This window comes from Lathyrus oleraceus, chromosome 7 (genome assembly GCF_024323335.1).
Source record: "Lathyrus oleraceus cultivar Zhongwan6 chromosome 7, CAAS_Psat_ZW6_1.0, whole genome shotgun sequence".
NCBI classification, from domain to species: Eukaryota; Viridiplantae; Streptophyta; class Magnoliopsida; order Fabales; family Fabaceae; genus Lathyrus; species Lathyrus oleraceus.
The window spans coordinates 46,295,231-46,303,315 of record NC_066585.1 but is presented as its reverse complement, the minus strand read 5'-3'; positions in this window follow the sequence as shown (position 1 = coordinate 46,303,315).

Here is an 8,085-nt window from a genome sequence, read left to right as displayed (position 1 = left end):
CTGAAATCAACTTAGAATGCAAGGCAATTGTGTACAGCTGTTTGAAGTTTGATCTTGCCAAATGATAATGCCATGTGTCAAGCCATGCGCAGACCATTCAAATCTTGTCCAAAATGGATGAAATTAGACTTTTTGGAAAGGTAAGATTAAGAGGAACAACTCGCATGTTGAATACTTTTCCATTTGAATCTTGTATCATGATGAATTTTGAGAACTTTTGTGTGAGCTTCAAATGAGAAAGGTTCCTTAATCAAAGTTGTATCTCTTTCAAAGGCCTTCAAAATGGTCACAAATTTGACCTAATTTGGATTTGATATGAAGGAGTTATGCATTTTTTGAAGTTGAGGAAAATCACTTGTTCAATGGTATTGGTCCAAAATGACCTATAATGTATCCTCATATCACATGCTCATAAAAGTTGAATTAGCTATTCCTCAAAACATCAAAGTTAAAGTAGACACCTTGAATTTGATTTTTCAACTTGGAAATCTTTCATCTCATAAAAATTGAGCAAGTTATGGCCTTGGGGAGTTGACCTCCAAATTAGGGTTTAGACAAAATGACCTATAATATTTCACCATAAAAACTGACTTTACAAACAAAACTAGTTCTAGACCTCAACATAAAAGTTGTTTGGAATGTAATTTAGAGTAACTTTGTTCGTGTAATAATTTTCATATGATAAATATTGTAGGAGATAGGGTCTATGGGACCCCAGATTTGATCAGATGAATTCCTCTGGTCAACCACCATCAACCAACTCGCTAGCTTGCAATTCTCTTGACTTTTGGGACTCACGGGAGATCATATATGAATAAGATGATGAAATTTGAGATATACCTTGAAATATTTGATTAATTATTGAAGAATCTTGGTGAAGAAGTTACATAAGATACCCAGATGAACTAGGGTTTCCAAGGCAAACCAACTCCAAACTCTTGATGATTTGATGATAAAAATAACATGTGAAGCTCATGGGGATCCATATATGATGTCTAAAGCCATTGTGGACCATTCCTTGATTGTGCTCTTGGCAATGAGGGTCTTAAACCCTAGATGTGAGCTTGATAGATCAAAGGTGATCATGCCCTACCTACAAAAGAATTAAATAATAGCAAAGACATATTTTTTTGGTATTTTGGTTAGTAAATGATAAAATACAAAGTATGATACAATTACATGGTTCTTGGTGATCTCTCCCAATACAAACCTAATGAATGAGGGGTAAGGAGGATGCTAAGGTGTGATCCCAATGCTAATGCATATGATGAGATAGCATGAGGGATCTTAGGGTTAAAATTGGGGTCTTACAGATGGAGCTATTAATTCGTACGATAATGGCATTGGGGCAGTGATTATTACTCCTCAAGGCACTTATTTTCCATTTACAACTAGATTGACCTTTAAGTGTACAAACAATATGGCTGAATATGAAGCTTGCATTATGGGGCTTGAAGAGGCCATTGATCTCAGCATCAAATATCTTGACGTCTATGGAGATTCAACTTTGGTTATGAATCAGATCAAAGGTGAATGGGAGACGAATCAACCCGGTTTGATACCATATAGAGACTATGCAATGAGGATTTCAATTTTCTTTTCAAAGGTTGAGTTTCATCATATTCCTCGAGATGAGAACCGGATGGCAGATGCTCTTGCAACGTTGGCTTCAATGATTATGGTGAAATTTTGGAATGAAGTTCCCAATTTGACTATGATACGTCTTGATAGGGCAACTTATGTGTTTCCTATTGAAGAAGTTAAAGATGAAAAGCCGTGGTATTTTGATAGTCAATGTTTCCTTCAAAGTCGGATTTACCCGCCTGGGGCATCTTTGAAAGATAAGAAGACTTTGAGAAGATTAACTGACAACTTCTACCTGAATGATGATGTGCTTTACAAGAAAAAAATCGATATGGTCTTGCTCAGATGCATGGATAGACACGAAGCAGACTTATTGATGATTGAAGTCCATGAAGGTTCCTTTGGTACTCATTCCAATGGACATGCTATGGCAAAGAAGATATTGAGAGCATGTTACTATTAGCTGACAATGGAATCTGACTGTTACAAGTTTATGAAGAAAAGCCACAAGTTTCAAGTTTATGCAGATAAGATTCATGTTCCTTCGACACTGTTGAATGTCATTTCCTCTCCATGGCCCTTCTCCATGTGGGGAATTAATATGATTGGCATGATTGAGCCCAGAGCTTCAAACGGACATCATTTCATTCTGGTGGTCATTGACTACTTCACAAAGTGGGTTGAAGCGGCATCGTATGCGAATGTAACCAAGCAAGTTGTTGTAAGGTTTATAAAGAATCAGATTATATGATGGTATGGTGTGCTAAGTAAGATCATTACTGATAATGGATCGAACTTGAACAATAATATGGTGGAAGCTCTTTGTAAAGACTTCAAGATTGCACATCATAATTCTTCTACCTACAGACCTAAGATGAATGGGGTTGTTGAAGCTGCAAATAAGAACATCAAGAAGATCATTCAGATAATGGTTGTAACCTACAAAGATTGGCATGAAATGCTCCCATTTGCTTTGCATGGGTACCGTACATTCGTCCGCACTTCAACAGGGGCAACCCCTTTCTCACTTTTTATGGTATGGAAGTTGTGCTCCCAGTGGAGGTTGAGATCCCATCATGGCGTGTCTTGATGGAAGCCAAGTTGACTGAAGCTGAATGGTGTCATACTAGATATGATCAATTGAATTTGATTGAAGAGAAGAGATTAACTGCCATGTGTCATGGTCAGTTATAGCAACATATAATGAAGAAAGCTTTTGATAAGAAGGTCAGGCCTCGTGTGTTCAGAGAAGGTGACCTTGTGCTCAAGAAGATTTTGTCTTTTAAACCAGATGCCAAGGGCAAATGGACTCCTAATTATGAAGGCCCATATGTTGTAAAGAAAGCCTTTTCAAGCGGTGCTTTGATTCTTACAACTATGGATGGTGAAGAGTTCACTCATCCCATGAATGTTGATGCAGTCAAGAACTACTTTGCCTAAAAAGAAAAGAACAACTCGCTAAGTTGAAAACCTGATAGGGCGGCTTAGGCAAAAATGAACGTCTCGGTGGATTGAAAACCCGAAAGGGCGATCCAAGCAAAAATTAGAGACATAAAACTGAAAATTCATCCCGATAGATTGAGTACCCACCTTGGGGAAATCTATGCAAAAATTAGGGATTATGGCAAGTAATTGCATTCGGTTGGTCCTAGTCCTGGGAGCAGTTTTGAGCAAGTCAGTCGGCTCTGATTCGTCATTCTCAACCGAAGCCAAATGCGCAGCGGATACTAAATTTGGTAGAAGGATTAGTGATCATTGTGTTCAATGTAGCCCTTTTCCATGTAAATTACCATTTTCAACTTTTGTAAAGATCTATGAAGTCTTGTCATTTACAGACTACCATTCTATTAAATAAAGTTGAGCTTTTTTCCAATTGTTTCTACTCTTATTTATTTTTCAGCTAAATAAAATTGAATTTTTATGAAGACAATTTTGAAATAAATTAAATAATAAAAATCATTTTTCTTAAATAATGAAAGCAATTACTTAAAAAAAACAATCAGTTTCTGTAAGGAATATCGACAACAGTCTGAGAATAGGTAAGTCTTGACAATGTGAAACCTTGTTGGTCTTCCCCAAGTAGTTGGTTTGGTATTTTTTCCCAAACAAGTCATCATTTATCCACAGTAGAGTTGAGCTAGTGATCAGTCCCTTTTGCAAATCAGTGTCCCCAGCTGAGTTGTAGACTCACATCCTCAGCAGTTTAGCTCAAGCCCCGTGCATAGTTTTATCTCTTGTAGTCCCCGACGGAGTTCATTTCTGATTCCCGAAAGTGATGACTCTGAGAAGTGCTTGATTTGGTCCCCTGCGAGGTTGTCTCCCATTTGATATGGAGTTAATATAAAAAATCCCCGCAAAGTTGACAACTTGGATCCTCGGCAGATATTTTCTCTTTCCCCATCCAGGGTTGAGATATTTAGAGCCCGGTCATTTGTATCCATCCCCAACATGTTTCTCCAGTTGGTGTTTCCATCTTATTGATATTAGCCGAGTGTTATAGAGAGGATTCAAATCTGTGATATTTGTATCCTTTGCATTAGTTTTGTCAGCATAATCATTGTAGCAGTAAATTCGTGACCATTAAGTTATGAACAAACTTAACGTCAATAAAACCAGAGTCGCCACCGCGCTTTTATTATTTCCAAAGGAAAAGGGAAAAAGTACGAACAAAACCCAAAGATAATAAGTTTTCAAATTAAAACTAATAAAATGCCAGAGATTACAGGCAAGGGGGTCGGTTACACAGAGGGAAGGTGTCAGCACCCAAAGTGTCATAGGTACTCCTAGGGAGCCCTTTTTTATGTGTGTATGTGTTTTTGGTATAAAAGATGTTTGCAATAAATAGAGTGTGGGGATGAGAAAAGAATTCATTAATTATATTTTTGTGTTTGACAAGACCTTCGGACTTGTGCCTACGTACCAACATAAAAATGAGGGATCACAACCTCGTAGTTTGTGGTATCAATTTCAAAATGAGTTGATTGCTTTTAACAAAAGTTTAAATTTAAAAGAGGCATAAAGGACCCAAGGATTTGAATGAGTGTTAGTTATTCTTGTCTTTTGAAATTTTAAGTCAATATGATTAGATTCACTTACAAGTTTGATTCAAGAAAAGAGTTTGATTCAAGAATAATCCTAAGCATAAAATTAAAAGTTAAGGGTTAAAAAGATCTGACCAATGGGATGCAATCCAACAAACAAGAATGTCATGTAAAAAACCTATTTTCCCTTTGGACTTTGAATCAAGCAATATCAATAAGCAATTAGCAATATCGAGAGCAAGGCATCAAATAAAGATGGCCACATCCAAGCAAGCAACTCCACAGCTAACAATCTTCATTGTCTCCTCATGTATCAGATGAAATACTCCTTGATTTACTCAGAATAAGGCATTATACACAAGTTCAAAGTAACATTTCCATCAAGACCATGTAGCATATGAATTCAAACCAATCCCAAGACTTGCATCAGATGAAAATTCAAATCACAATAGCTTGGTCTCAGAAATGTTGGCATTGGCCAAGTCCTTTTGCATAGGGAATGTTGCCTAATTCTAAGTCCAAAAGCTCAGATTAAACCAACAGTCCACACAAACATTTTTTAGGGGTTTTGTTGTTTATTAGGTATTTTAAGGTCCTAAGACCACAAACAAAAACAAAATACACAAAAAAATATATACAATCACAATATATGGCTTAAGTGAGCAAAGTGAAAAGGACATAAACATAAACAAGTTAAATGATATGTAAATAAAAAATAAAATGGTAAATGACTTGAATTTAAATTGCATAAAGTAAATGACTTGAAAATAAAAGCAATATTCATAAAAGTTAGTCAAATGTTAGTTGATTAGATGTTAGTGTTGTTTTGCTTTTCAATTGATTAAGTCATTCTTTGGAGAACACTCAACCCTCCATTCACAAGCATGGATCCTTGAACCAGGACATCTTCCAAAGGAAGGAAAAAAAGCCAAGTTTACACATAATACCATGACAGGGGGAGACTTACAATCTCACTTACTAGAATGATATGTCTTTAGGGTCAAATTTTATCTTTATATTAAGCAATCGTAATTGGACTTATGTAGAAGTCACAACCATCTGAGGTCGGACAATAATTTTTTCGGTGTTAATGCATGTTAGAGGTATGGTATAATGAACCATACTCCTAAAACATACCACAAAAAAAAAGATCAAAGGATGGACCTATCTCATCCATACTTGTATTGGTTCATCTAACACAAGGTTATTGATGAACCAACTATCCTTAGGATATTGAGACTTAATTGGTTAATGAGAAGGATGGGAGAAGATGGGATTGAAGATGAAGAGTGAGGAAAGATAAGAGAAACACAAATTGGTCATGGGAGGAATTTTATCAAATTAAAATCATTCACTTTGGAAGATGAAATGTACATTTCATCAATCCTCTAAATTTAATGATTTTAATCCAACAAAAGTCAAATCGACCTTGACCAAGGCCCAAACACATAGTCAAACATCACAAGTCAATAAAAATGGCTCAATGTAATTTCTACACAATTAATCAATTAAAAATCAATATAAAAATGCATTTAAATTAAATTTAGTTTGGTCAAAACCTAAAACCTCTTCAAAACACCAAATAAATGGCCAAGAGATTTATAATAGGTCAAACAAGGTCAAAGGACCTTAGACAAAAAATTTCATAATTTTTGAAAAGTCAGAAGTATTTTTAATCATTTAAATATACACAAAAACAATTAATTCATGAAAAATATCAAAATTAATCCAAAAAAAAATTAATTCAGAAAATGAAAGGGGAAAATATTTAAAAATTCTTGGTGAAAGTCCCATATTTTTTTAATTAATATGAATTAATTAAACTAAAGGGTTTAAACATGAAAATCAAAAAATCAAAAAAAATAAGGGCCATCAGATCTCCCTTATTAATTGAGGTGGTAGATCTGATGGCCAAGTGTGCGCTATCCATAATGGTCCTTAGTCAATGCACTACAGGCTTAGTAATTACTTTGGACGCGTGAGAATAGAACATGGGAATCAGATCAATGGCCTGGATTGATCCAGCGCACCACCGGAGCCCTAGCTCCGGTCATCTTCTCCGGTGATCACCACCAGTCTGGTTCAAGCTCAACTCCATGAAAAATGAAAAATGAATACACTAATTTGAAGGAAAAATGCTCAGGAGCACGAATCTAGCCTCAATTTTCTCCAATTCCAAGTATATAAAAAGATACAAGGATTTGAATTTTGAGGATCATGAACTGAGTTGCTTCGATTTGACCTCAAAGCAACTCAATCTTCTTGCCTACATTGATAGGACTTCAGACAACCAAAAATCACAAAGAATGGTGAAGAATTGAAGGAGAATCGAAAAGAAGAAGTTTCTGAAAATTCACCTTCAATTGAGCTTCAAATTTGCTTGATCTTGATTCCAATTGTGCTTGGCCTTGCTTCAGAAGCTTGTTGGAAGTGAATAGGATCAAGAAATGGTTTGGACTCTTGGAGTTTCAATCTCAAAACATATGGATATTTGAAACTCGTTTTTCCAAAGAAAACCTTCAAGATTATCCTTTAATGGAGAGGGTTGGGATTGCAGGTTCAAATCTTGCGCATGAGGTCCTTAATTTTGAGCAATGAGGGTCTTATTTATAGCCAAGGAGATTCATTTCCACACACTTCCAAATTTGGAAAATTTGAGTAATTCTCTTTGCATGCTTGCATGGACGTGTGATAGGCCCATCAAGTGATGGATTCAGGTCCAAAAATGAGTGAGAATCATGCTGAAATCATGTCATGTGGCCATGCATTCATGTATGAAATGTGGAAGTGAAAATCATCCAAATGGTATCTCATATTGCACCCATGTGCAAGTCCTTCATCCTTTGGCCAAATGAGATGATCTTGGACTTTTTGAAAATGTGAGATCAAGGGGAACAACTTTCATGTTGAAAACTTTTTCATTTGAAGCTCGGATCATGATGAATTTTTCGGTGGAAGTTCGGAAAATCAAACATATTTGAAAAGTTTCTAAGTCCCAAGTCAAATGTTCACTTCTTCCATCTTGAATAAATTTTTCTATGGACTTCAAATGAGAAACGTTCCTTCATAAAAGTTGTAGATCTTTCAAACCTATTCTATTTGGTCACAAATTTGACCTCATTTGTATTTTTCATGAAGGAGTTATGCATTTTAGAAGTTGAGGAAAATCACTTGTTCAATGGTATTGGCCCAAAATAACCTATATTGTTTCCTCTTGGCACATACATTTTCAAGTTGAATTTGAACTTACTACAAACATAAAGTTGATTTAGACATATTTAATTTGATCATGGAATTTTAATGGCTTTCATCTCATGAAAATTGAGCAAGTTATGCTCTTGGGAAGTTGACCTTCAAACTAGGGTTCAGACAAAATGACCTATAATCTTTCATCATAAAAAATGAATTTACAAGCAAAATTAGCTCTTGAATTAAACATGAAATTTGTTTGGAATTTCAT